Source organism: Caloenas nicobarica, chromosome 3, assembly GCF_036013445.1.
Source record: "Caloenas nicobarica isolate bCalNic1 chromosome 3, bCalNic1.hap1, whole genome shotgun sequence".
In the NCBI taxonomy this organism is placed as follows: Eukaryota; Metazoa; Chordata; class Aves; order Columbiformes; family Columbidae; genus Caloenas; species Caloenas nicobarica.
Genome location: NC_088247.1, coordinates 31925837 through 31938894, shown reverse-complemented (window position 1 = coordinate 31938894; position 13058 = coordinate 31925837). Strand labels below are relative to the sequence as shown.

General features: G+C 39.7%; 1 long non-coding RNA gene across 3 annotated transcripts in view; it reads left to right on the top strand.

Annotated features, from left to right (window-relative positions):
• LOC135986607 (uncharacterized) overlaps positions 1-12225 on the top strand; it is a 41801-nt gene extending 29576 nt beyond the window's left edge. For all 3 annotated transcript variants that reach the window (XR_010605906.1, XR_010605905.1, XR_010605907.1), the window contains 2 exons: positions 6668-6847; positions 7415-12225. This is a non-coding gene — a long non-coding RNA (uncharacterized LOC135986607). The remainder of the gene's footprint in view (positions 1-6667; positions 6848-7414) is intronic.
• The last annotated feature ends 833 nt before the right edge of the window (positions 12226-13058 follow it).

Genomic DNA, 13058 nt, shown 5'->3' with positions numbered 1-13058 from the left:
CCACCCTATAAGGCATGACAGAGGTGTTTCAGTAAATTTACTTCCTAGCCATCAGCCTAAGAAGTTCATTTTCTGTTCACAATTTTTAACATAAAGTTTCCTTTAATTATTTCATTTTCAAAGTACTTGACATTGGACTGTAAGAATGTATGTGCACTGAGTTGACTGCATTTGGTAAGAAAATTGAAGAGGTTTTTGTAAGGTCATGCAATAAGCCGGTATATATGACCAGAAACCTGGTTTCTTATGTTACTCTTGTTCCTAAGAAATGAATTTAAACCAGAGTTCTCCTAATGTAAAATTGCATAGGTCATTGTATGTCTGTTGTTTTGCTTTACCTGCATATTTTTCACAAAATAACAGTCAGGATGTCACCAACATCCAGGAGTTCTGCGCTAAGCAAAAATGACGTTAGATAGATTTCTTAATCACTTCATAATTCTTTTCTTTGTTTCTATAAATTCTGGTGTTCTCTTAATACCTGTTTTTGTTTCAGAGTGAGACTTGTAGATTGTGGTAAGACAAAAAGTTCAATCTATAAACTAGCAAAGCTGAAAATTCTTGCTAAAACTAAATAGTATAGGTTATGTTTGGGATGGGGAGTAGTTTCATGTCTTTTTATTGTTTTTAATCTCTTCACTAATGGTCTAAAATAGGTCCTACCCTTTATTTAAGTAGCCTGTGAAATGTTTCTGGTTAGTAGCTTTAGTAGCAAAGTATGTAACTGAATTTGGACATCGAGCAGCAAACACATTTTATGCAACATCTGTCTGCTGAAACTAACTTGTCCCATTAAGAAGTTGTAAATTTTGATATCTATTTGCATGAACAAACGAGATAAACACTACTGTTAGAATTTTCTGAGTGAAATCACGTCAGCCAGAGATGATCCACAGACACCTTACAACTCTTGTCAAAACTCAGAGACGACGAGAAGGTGGCGGGAGGCTCTGGTGTAGCACAAGGACAATCATACTAATGCTTGTTTTGCAGAAAAGCTTTATTTAGCTTAGCAACCTCATTGCTAAATATTCCCCAGTGCTTTGCAGCATAATCTAAAGAGACTAAAGCTATTTACAAACAGAGGGAATGCAAACATGGAGCAACGACACATGCCATAGCAAGAGAGTTGGATGACCATGAGGGAGAAAGGCATTGAACCTTAATTAGAGATTATTTATTATCAAGTTGGTTCTTGATGTCGTGCAGCAGTAGAAACCGATGCCTATTCTTAAAGCTTTGTATTTCATTTTTTTGCACATTGATAACATGCAAATGAGGTCATATGGCAGGTCTCAAGAGCTGCTTTTCTCCCTATGAAAGTGAGACTTTCTATTTTGTGTGACTCCTTCCATTTAGGACTGATGGCAGGGCTGGATTTGTGTACCCAGACAGCTGCGGAGGCGTTAAATAGATATCCTTATCAGTCTGAAGTGCGGGGTTGAACTACCAGTTCTCTAGGCTGTACTGACATCTGGTGGTGGTTTTTATATATATATATATATATATATATATATATATATATATATATATATATATATAAAATTTGAAATGCTTTTCATTCAAACATGGGCCAATTACTTATCTACAGTCTACTTGCTTTTGTATTGTGGGCTGTTCCAGTGTATTTTGTGGCTTCCGTTTGGTGGCTATTCTCCCGCTATCTTGCTTCTGACTCCTAGAGAAAAAAAAAGGGGTTAAAATTGCTGAAACTAGTGTCTCTTTCAGCTAGTTTAACAATGTATTCAGAACTTAAATTCAGATTTTTTTTTTTTAATTCTGTGTGTGTCTCATAGCAGTTATATGGAAAAGGAAACATTTTTATTATGGTTTTTTCCTCCCTTCAAAGTGCTGCAAGGTGACTATTTCATGAAGGAAATTAATGGGATAGTTTTCTCAGAAGGCAAAGGCACATACAGTTGCTAAAGGAGAGCCCTGAGATCCATCTCCATTTTTAGGTCTTTGCTGTCAGACAGAGACCCTGGGGTTCCTCCTTACATACCCAGATATATAGAGTCATAGAATCATTTTGGTTGGAGAGACCCTCAAGATAGATGCATGTATCCAAAACGTAACACAAAATCATGAGGACAGGAAAAAACATAAAATGCATTTGCATTGGCTTGAAGTAATCTTACAGATGTGTCAGGGGTTTTTAGAGAAAGTTGATAATGAGTTGTTGTTGCCCTGACCAGAACTTGTTCACTGAAGCTGTGCGGCCTTCCAGGAGCAGGCAAGTGAGAAGAAAATCTTGGCAATTTTGATGGAAATGCTGCTTCATGTGGTAGGAAAACAGCAGAAGTGAGTGATTTGTGGTCTTCACAGCTACCACTTAAGGATGGAGACATATGATGGGAGCTCTGCCAGGCTCTAGCTAAGTTCTAAGGATGTCTGCTGCTTCGCCTGCTCCTTCTTGCTTCAAAATGACACAGCAGTTGTACTTTAGATGTTGCTGGTTGCTTTTTGAGGGGTGGCAGGTCAGTGAAGAGGTAATTTGGGATATATCTCCAAATGTAAAGACCACACAGCCTTTACTCCAGTACTCCACCAGGCAAGGAAGGAAGAGTTTGAAATACTTTGAAGTCTTCCCTGGGCTTGCTGGTTTTTAAGCTGTGTTCAGGAGGGGGATACAACACATTTGGCACCTCAGGTGGGTCACTACAAGTGGATCAGGTCACAGAATCATAGAATGTCCTCTTTGTAGGCAGATAAGAATCCTCATGTGCATTATAGGTGAATTTTGAAGGAGGTTTTAGAGACTGTTTTGAACTTTTTTCGTTTGTATAAGACGGTTTGCTATGTAAGTAGTGCCTCATTAATTTTGCTAGTGCCATAATATCCATAATGTTTAGTGATACTTCCCCCCTTTTATTAGTGTGTCTGATGCAGAGGTAGCAGAAAGATAAGCTTTTTCAGAGAGCCATGAGTACATGGAAAGTAGCAGGATGTCAGCTTGTATGACAACACTGTAAAGCTGTTACACCTGACACTGTATATAATTTTCTCCCTATTTACAAACCGAGGGTCATTTTTCTTTATTTTCCAATGATCTACTCTTGGGTTATATAATTGAGTGGTTCTTGACTGCAACAAATATTCTGCAAAGTGAGCAGTGAGTAATTTGTGTATGTTGGCACCCAGCTTCTTGTCATCACAAGAAATTAAATGCCTAACTTGCCAAAGAAGGAAGAGAATAAGTTTTCAGTCCTTCCCTTTCGTGCTTCATGGTGAGATGAAAGCAAATGAACGAGTGTGGTCTCTTTATCGTGTGGCCTGTATTGTCCAATTCAGAATCTCTTCCTTCCAGGTGATGGCAGGGCAGTGCTTCAGTTGGGGTTTGAGGTTGCTGGGTTTTGTTATTGCACTACCTTCTTTTAGCAGCTGCTTCTTTCGTAAGTCTTTGTATTATTCTCTTTACGGTCATATCGCTTGAGTGAAGAACAGTGAAGCTGAGGGAGGGAGAGCAGATCGTAGGGTCAGCTAAATAACTGTTTCACCAACACCTCGCCTCTTGGAGATCCGGGGGAGAAGACTGTTTTTGCAGCAGTTTATCCTCACTATTGTGATAGCCACATGGGTGATCATGGTCTCAGCAAAGCTATTGGTGCAGGTGGTGCCTTCCCTTAATTCCCTCAGCTGCAGAATTTTAGTCCAGCTTTGTGCAGGACTTGCTGGCAAATCACCAGCTTTGTTTTTTCTCAGGCACCTGTAGAAGGACGTGCTTTGCTATGAAAGCTGCTGGTTTGTTTTTCTGCTGCTATCTGGGTGCCTAGACGAGGAACTGTGCCTAGCAAGTGGCAGGCATCTATTTTGGCAAAAGGATGTGATGTAATTTCCTACCCCTTCCCAAGTATCTCACCTTAGAAGCATCATTCAGACTTAATAAATATTGGCTAAAATAAAACAGCTGAAATGATTTGGAAGTCAGTAGAGAAGCAGTAGAAACATACTGGACCTGTGCTTAATGTAGTCATTTCGTTGGTGTCATGTTCTCCTGTTTCTTGTTTTGAATGTAGGCCCTTCAGAATAGGAATAACTGTGTTGAATATAAATACAGTTCTTAGCAGAAGACTTCCTTAAATTGTTTGAAGTTGTTATAACTATCTGGTGGGAACCATATCTGAAATACATATATACAAAACTGGCTTTTAAAGTCCTAAGTCACTTGTATCATTCAAATGCTGAAGCCAAAGGTTGGGATTCAAAAGCCAAAAGTGCTTGGGATTCCATAATCGTCTGAGACAATAATACATTGCTTAGTTTTTATTCTGTTGTGGATTTCTGGATTGTTTTTCCTTCATCTGTTGGAGTTTCTCCTTGTCACTGCATCATTTGCCTTAACAAGTTTTCTTCCTTTGTGTGCTGACAGTACGTTGCCTGGCTCTCATAAATCTTCTTAGATATGAGGCCAACTGCTCCCATAGTTCATAGGCTTATTTTGAAAGCAGAATTCTTTGTTGCTATAGAAAAAAGCCAAAGCAGACATTTTGGGTTTTTTCCTGCTACTTATTTTTTAGCAAAAACAATATCTGTATTCTCTGAATTTTGATAGCTTGGGGTTTTTTATTTGCCTTAGGGATGTACTGGATTACTAGGGGTGAGGCAGGTGGTTTTTTTGTTCATTTATTTTCCATTCATTAAACATGGGAAAACGGTTTTAATGTTAGAGGGTCTAACATAGGTTAACGTTTTCAAAGTCACCTGTCTGATTTTAAGCCCTGAAGTTTTAATTGTACGGGGAAAATAAAATAATAGAAGTTCTAACCAGCAGTAATAAAAGATGCGAATCAAGATGATATCATGATTGATCACCCATTAGAGGGTCAAAATAGGATCTGTTAACAATAGAAACATCAGATATCTGTCTGCCAAAGGTTGCGAGTACTGTGGTGAATTTAATCAGAGACTCCCACAGTATTACTTTTCTGCCTTCTCTTGTAAAAGGTTGAAGTGTCTTCTGCAAATTGTACTTAATCTGGAAAACCTTGAATGCGCAATATAAGGTCTGTAGCAGCTGTTCCTCTGGCACTTTGAAGCTGGCCCTGCCTCTGGCAGGGGCTGGGACTGGATGGCTTCCTGAGATGTGTTCACACCTGGATTATTCTGAGATTTACTCCTTCTACGTGTTCTGAGGATGCAGCTCTGTGATTTTCTTTCTGCACTTTATGCGCTTGTTCCTCCTGCTGGATTTGCTGTGGAGCCGATGCCAGGCTGTCCTGTGCCTTGTGGGGTTACCTGGCACTGACCAGCTGGGTTGCTGGATTAAAGGACAGGGATTTCCCTCTTCCACTGTGTGTGTTAGAGAGATCCAGCCCATGGCCCCGGTCGACATGTAAAATTGGTGGAGTGCTTTAGGAGAAATACATCCTCTGGGCACAGAACTAGGGTAGGTTGTTCAGCTGCCGACCAGAGAGGTGATTTCTGCATGACAGACAGCTTGAGAAGGAAACCTTGTAGTTCTTCCAATTTTTGCCTTCTTTGCCCTTGTGGTTTATATTATTTTGTAGCAGACTGGAATGTGAAGGTGATCTGGACCTTCAGATTTATTTCAGCTTTTCAGTCTCCTGCAAATCTCTAGGCCTTCTAGTGAATGATGAAGTGGGGCATGCCATTACACAGTCCCCATCTTTCCCTTTCCTGCTGCTGTAGTTCTTTGTCTTGACCAAAGGGATCCGCATTGAGGATTTTTTGTGACTGGGCTTTTAGATATGTGGCCTGATTTTTCAGAAGTACTGGAATGAAATGCAGGTAACAGTAGAGGAGAAAATTGTACAGTAACTTGGGTCCAGCTGAAACATACTTTATGCCCAAAGGAAAGCTGTTTCTTCAGAAAGTCCGCCAAGATACCGGGCTATAAATTGTGTTCAAATAATGGTGAGAACAGTACCGGTATTGGGGAAACCCTTCTATGAATTAAGCTCTCAGATAAAGCTCCTCTGCCTTTTCAATAGCAAATCAACTTTTCTTCAAGTAGGTTGCTGTGATTATCTAAGACTATTCACGTCTCCAGTCACTTGCACATTTTTTTGCACATGCATTGTTTTTTAAAGTAGAAACTATTAATAATCTTGTCCCAAAGTGTTTCTTATGTTGTACTAAAACCTGTTTAACTGGAATTTTTTCTCTTCTGAGGATTTTGGCTTTTGTTCTACATGAGAAAAAACTTTTTGATATTTATGACTAGAGGGGTGGTGGGTTTTGTTTGTTTGTTTTGTGTGTGTGTGGTGTGTGGTGTGGGTTTTTTTTTTTTTTTTTTTACTTTTCCCTTAGTGGTGGTTTATTTAAGTAAACTGAATACTTAGTCTATTTGTGAGAGGAAAACAATCTCAAACATACCTAGACTGCTGTTAATAATTATCTGTTGTTGTATAACTGAACTCTTAAATTTACCAAGCTGTGTCTTTAAACATATGCTTTACCTCACAGTATTCAAAGGTGGCCCAGAACCATAACTCCTCTGATAATGAAAAATAAGCCAGATATTGTAGGCATTCCTCTAAGCCAGCACTCTAGGATGTTGCTTTAAAATTGAGTTAAAATTTCCTTTGGAAAAATTGCATGACAGCTTTTACTTGTGGAATGCAAATGCAGTTTTTCTGCTTGATTGTTTGTTTGTTTGTGTATTTATGTGCACTCATTAAAATGGTGAATTCTCTCTTTTCTGCAGGCACAACTTCAAGACAGTCAGGAGTGCTTTGGAGCGAACTGTCAGGAAGCCTTGCAGTGCCCCGGTGGCCATAGCAGTGGCTGATCTCTGGAGATGTTGAAGCTTCTTTCTTACACCTCCCAGCTCGTGCACAAAGGACTTAACATTGATTTGGATTCATGTGGTATAAAACAGTGACGGGTATGGGTTTTTTCCTCCCTTTCCTTGACATCTGCATGTTTCTGGCAGTCAGTGATGAAGCCTGTACTCGGTCTGCTGACATTTGGCCTGGTTTTGAGAGCTCTGAGTGACAGGTACTGTAAACATCCTACACTCTCAGCTGTGGAAACTAAGAAAGCTGGGAGAAGGCTGTTTACTCTCTCTGCCTTGGAAATCATCTGGAGGACAAGGATGGAGTATTGTGAGCTCTGTGTTGATTGTATTTCTGACAACCTGTATTTTATAATTTACGTTATGGTGTCAGTAAGTAAATAATAGCATTATATCATGTCATCAGTGTCTCGTGTTCTGAGGTCAGAAGGGCCTTGCAATATGCTTTAGTTGCACTGCTGCCGTGAGGGAAACTTAAATAGTAGCAATAATACATTACAACACTTTCATCATTAAGCAGTGGTTAAAACAGACCTGTCCTACTGTTTATTTATAGGGGGTGTTACGTACAAGTTAGAGTGTAGACAGCCTCAGGTTGACACATCAGTAGTGTATTTAGTCAAAATAATCCTTAAATGTTTGGTTCTTGCTTTCTAGGATTCACTCAATTCTTGTTTCCCACCTGAAAGGGCTAGAAACAGAGGTCAGAAGACAAAAAGGTTCTAAGACTTCAAATTTAAGTTTCTTTTCAAAGAAATTCAGAGGTGCCAACACTAATTAACTCCACCTCCATATTAACCGAATTAAAGGTACAAAGGTATTTAGCTTATGTTTTCCACTTAAAGTTCCCTGCCACTTACCCCCCTGCCCCGAGACTATAGTAATCATTGTACTTTGTCCTGGCAATCCTTTTCTTCCTCCTCTTCTTTGTGTTTCTTTCATTCTATTTGCTGATAGCCAAGTAGAGTTTCTCTTTTAAATGTAGAATAAGCTGAAAAAATAATTTTCCCTTTAAATCTAATGCCTTACTATCATGATCTAAATCCTCATAAAGTGTAGTTTTGCAGCTCTACTTAAGCAGTGACCGTGGCAGAAAGGATATGGTTCCTCTCTTTTTCTCTTATTTATGGGAGAGGACACCTTTTGTGCTCTCTAAGAAATTTTTCATAATACCGTTGAATGCAAAGATCACCATCTAGCTCCTTTTGCAATAGCATTCTTCCTACTTCAGATCCTTCTGCTTCAGCTTTTTAGCAAAGGCATTTAAATATAAAATCTTTAAGGGCTGTTCCAAGAGTTTAAGTACCAGGGTTTGGAAAGTGGTGGGAGTGGGAAGATAACGGGAGAATGGTAAAAGATCACGTAAGGATTTGAAGTAGTACTGCTACAAGACGAGAAGGAATTCAAACTGGACGAGAAGGAATTCAAACTGGACGAGAAGGAATTCAAACTGGACGAGAAGGAATTCAAACTGTTAGGCAGAGCTAAAAAAAGAAAAAAGTAAATTATTTGAAGCAATAATTATTTTTCAGGCTCTGGCTTGCCTTCCTTTTGGAAAAAGGAATTGGAGGGGAAGTCACAGAGCCAGTTAGAGTGCTGTGGCCAAGGAGTACGCTGATGAGTGAAAAGCATGTTGAGGTCTGGCTGTGCAGAACCACCAGCGCTTCAGGTTTGTGGGGCTTTAACTCATGACTTGTGTAGTAATTTCTGAGAAAAACAGAGTTGGCCTCCTAGAATTGTCATTTTAAGGAGACATTCCCTGTTCAGACTAGTCAAACGATAGAGGGTAGCATTTCCTAATACACATGGTTTCCTTGGCAGAGAGAGATCTCTGAGGGTGGTGGAGCACACAGTTACATCCTCCACTACGTGATAATACTGATCGTAGGCTCTGCTGACAAGAAAAGACAACCTCCTGAAATGAGGTAACATCCTGAATTTGTTTGGTTTGATTTTTGTTATTCCTCTTTAGATTAGCTTTAGGTTTGGAATCATTATTTTGTGTCAATTGGAAAAACTTCTCAATATTTCGCAATGCCGATTTGTGCATTTAATAGAGAAATTCCGTCTTCTGTTTCATCAGTGGAAGCTGGGACTGCTGGAGTCTTTCTTGTACATTCTTCCTCGGCCATGCTTTCCTGCGCTTTTACTTGTGCTGACATTAATGTTTGTTTAAACTGCAAGCTAATTCAGTGGCTTGACCTCACTGAAAACTAAATAAGCAAAACAGCTTTTATGTGGATCAGCTGAGTAATAGCTTACTCCACTACTGTGCTGTGGCCTAAAGTGCTACTGAAAGTGCTCATTCCTTCAAGTATGGCCACTCTCCTGAAGAGCTAGAACAGAGTTTATTCTAAATGAAATCTTAAAACAACAGCGAAATTACAGGATTTTGGATATTTTTGTATTTTATTTGATATTGAATTCTTCTTAGTGCTGTTTGAATGCAATCGCAGGCATACTGCTAAAATAAATTCAGATAATTTGTTTTAATTAAAATTTTTCGTTTTCTGAACACCATTCATGTTTCTCTTTGAAAGGTTTGTTTAGAAAGTCTAATAACTAAATTGTGTGGTAATAGAGAGCAACCAGTAATTTTGCTACCTCCAGCCCTTTAATTGTAAAGATATCCTCTGATGTACTTGCACCATACTGAGCACTGTATAAATTGCATTATTTCTAGATCACAGAGGGTTTTTTTTTTTCTCCCAGGTATCACTTGCCAAGCCACAGGCAAACGTTATGTCATTTTCTCTTGTTAATCTCAGACTTCAAAGAGTTTAAGATCCTTTACAGTCTATCAGTTGCATATAGAGCTTTCCCATTGTGAAAAAACATATAGGGCTGTTTCAAAAGCCTGTTGCCAGTAATGAGCTTTGGATTGGGTCCATGGAGAGGTAATCTGGATGGCTCTCACAGCAAGTCTTCTGTGGGAAATTGCTGATTGTAGGCATGGGCTGCTGTTTGGGTTTTGTTTGTGATTGGTTTTGGTTTTGTTTTTTTTCTCTCCTTGAAGGTTGGTTCCGCCAAGATGCAAAAGTGACTTGCTCCAAGTGATTCTTGGCAGCACCCAGGACAATATCATTCTTGCATATTAAGCTCAACATGCTGTATTGCTTATGTTTTTATTGGTTTTTTTAGTAAGGAGGAGCAGGATAGTTCTTGTTATCATGTTGCCTTACTTCTAAACTTAAGTTTTGGTACTGTAATTTTGTCCCTGTAAACTCTTAACACAGAGGAAAAGCAGAATTTTTCTCCTTTTTTTCCTTTTTTTTTTTTTTTCCCCCTCCTACTCCCCCAGTTACATTTTTGATTACATAGTGCCTCTAGGTAGTTGCCTAACATCCAGGTTTGATAATATAGGGAGTGACTCTGAGAAGAAAGAATGTGTGGAAGTTCTTGGCCAGAGCTGTTGCTCGTTTGGAGATTGCAGCCTGACCTTGAGGTTTTCAAGTGGAATATTAGAAAAACATTATATTAAAAGTTTCAAAGAGCTGCAGGTGAGGGAAACAAGAGGTGAAGGGAGAAGAGAGGTGACTGACTTGTCATCCAAAGGGGAAAAAATAATATACTGTTGATTTTAAGTGTAAACACTTCCTTGATGATGCAGTAAGAGAGCAGCAATTGTCCTTGATGCTTATACAAAAATTGAGTTTTTATGCAGTGAATCTCACTGATTCAAATTCGGTGCAGGAGCACCTAAAGCTCTATGACAAGCTTTTCTACTTTGAAGACCTGTGTCTAAATTGAAAAAAGAGGGGGAAAAAAGAGTTTGCTTTGAATGAAAGTGGAAGAAAAACACAATATTTGTACTTAGATCATAGCTGCCCCTGAAATGACAGCGTGGGTACCAGATTGGAATTTTCGCTGTGCTATGATTGAGGAAAAAAAAGCATGTAAAAGCAGCTGTTGTTCTGCAAAATGCAAACAGGTGTGGAACATCTGTAATATAAATATTATGCAATCATATGCAAACAAAGATTTTAAAGCTTAAAAATACATTAACTTAGTTAACTTAAAATCTGAGCAAACACTTTTTCTTCAAGCTTTCTTCAAAATTAGGTTCTTTTTTAAAAGACCTTTTTGTAAACTGATTCTCTTAACACTTTTAATTAAACAGAATGCAAATGCTGAAGCTGCTTTTATTCTTGTATGACACTTCAGTGCTTGTTGGCCCTGGGTTCCATCCAAGACCTACTTAGCTACAGTTAGGCTTTTGTTTCCTTCGTTTTGGCCTTCAGTATTAAGGATGTTAGCATGAATTAAATGGAAATACGCTTTTGTAGCATCTACTTTATATAATATAATAAACTTCAACTGAGCATTGCAGTCTGTAACTACAAAGTACCTCAGAAGAGAAGCTGAGGGCTTGCTTATTTTAAATAGCGCAATATGATAGCTAAATTACACCTTATTTAACTCTCTAAAAGGGAGAGTAGAGTAAGGCTGTGTTGAGTAAGGCTTATGTTGGCAACACTGACTCCACTCTGTAGGGGGATCCAGTTTTGTTCCCGCTGCAGTTAATAAGGGATTTTTGTTGCTGCCTTGCTCCTGTTACTGAGTTGTTAAAGTAATACTGCAGAAAGATAGACTCTAATCCTGGCTTTGGACAGAATCTCTGCACGTCACTTTCTCCTTTGTGAAAGAAGATGACACTCCCTCTGTAAACACAGAACCCCATGTCATTTAGGAGTCTCTCTTTTGCAATGAAGCACGTTACACAAAATCACACCGTCGCAAGTCAGTTTCTCGTTGTGCTCCATCTTCTCCCTATGATTTAGATGGATTGCACTGCTGGGGGCGTGGAAGGAGTGTGCTTATTACATGACCAAGTTACCATAAGGGCTGCTATAAAAGCTCCGTCTTGTGCTCCCGTTGTGCTGCCGTCCTCCCACGGGTGCCAAGCAGGTACACGGCACCTCTTCGTGTGGAGGTTTTAAGTGTGTGCTCACAGGGGAGCCCAGGCTGTACAATCACACCCAGGCAGCTGGGGCAGCGCAGAACTCGGCTCCAAGCCGGCCTCACCTCACTTTCTGAGACCCTGGGTGTATTCTTAGACTACAGGAGGGTCCAGCTGACCCCATTTCATTACACAGGTCAGCAGAAATACAATGAGCATCTCCACCAACTCAGGACTTCTGGAGTTTGCATCATTTGAAGGCTGCCTTTCTCTGGTGGTTTCTGTACAGCCTGAAGCACCTGCTGGCTCAGCTGTTCTGAAAAAGTGCTGCTAAAATAATTCAGCTCTGATGGCCAAGGGATACGTTGATGTTGACAAATGAAATAATTCCAGGATCTGTGAAATTCATGTCCTGTTCCTTGGCTAGGAATAGATGGCTCTGTACAGCTGTGAACTTTGTAAATAGTTGAACTTTGTTCAACCTGACTGGCTTGCAAACAGTTTTAGTAAGGACGTTGAGATGGCACTAGATTACTTTTAGTTCACAAAGTATGGTTAAAATATGCACAGTGGTAGATTTTTTTTTTTTCTTAGCGGTGACCATACTTACTGCATTGATATTAATGGAGCTGCTTATTAAGATCCTGCAGCTTGACTATGTGCGTTCGAAATGCTACAATAATCTTTGTGCTGCCTGCATGGAAGAGCAGATCAAATCTAAATTGAAATAGATCAGTTACCTTGGGGTAACTGTGTGTAGCATACACCCTTGGAAATAAAAAGTGACGAAAGCAGTTGTATCTGTTGCCAGTCAGAGTAGGTGTATGTCATAGTGTATAGGTCTGCAAAAACAGGAGTTATCAAGCTTGTCTGCCTTTCACTGAAAAGTCTGTACGCTCATGAAAAGTCCCACAGCTACTCATATTCATGGCTAGATCCTGTTGTGTTGACTTCTAGGGACGCTGGCCCTTCTGATGACCATTGCAGCAACTCCCCTCAGACTGCAGGAAAGGGCTCTCCTGAGGGTATTTTTCACTTGCTTTCCCCGTTGAAAGTATAAGACACCTTTTGTGATCAGTCTTGCTGGAGTTTGCATGCTGTAAAAGTTCAGCAAATATCCAAACCGAGGGGTGCTTGGTGATACTAAACCTTACAACACAAACTCTCTTGCTAATGAAGGTCTATTTTCTGATACTTCCAGTGGCAAACTTTATTCTGACAGTGTTTTCAGCTAGATTTAGTGTTTTTTCTGTCCTGCAGAGATGTGTGCATGTGTAAGCCCAGATGCTTTTCAGTGGGGCTTTGCTGTTCTTTTGCTCGGAGGTTTGGTTAGAGCCGTGTGAACTTACAGCATCGTATGGCTTGGTTTGGATAGGAGAGGAGCAGGACTGAAAGTCAGAG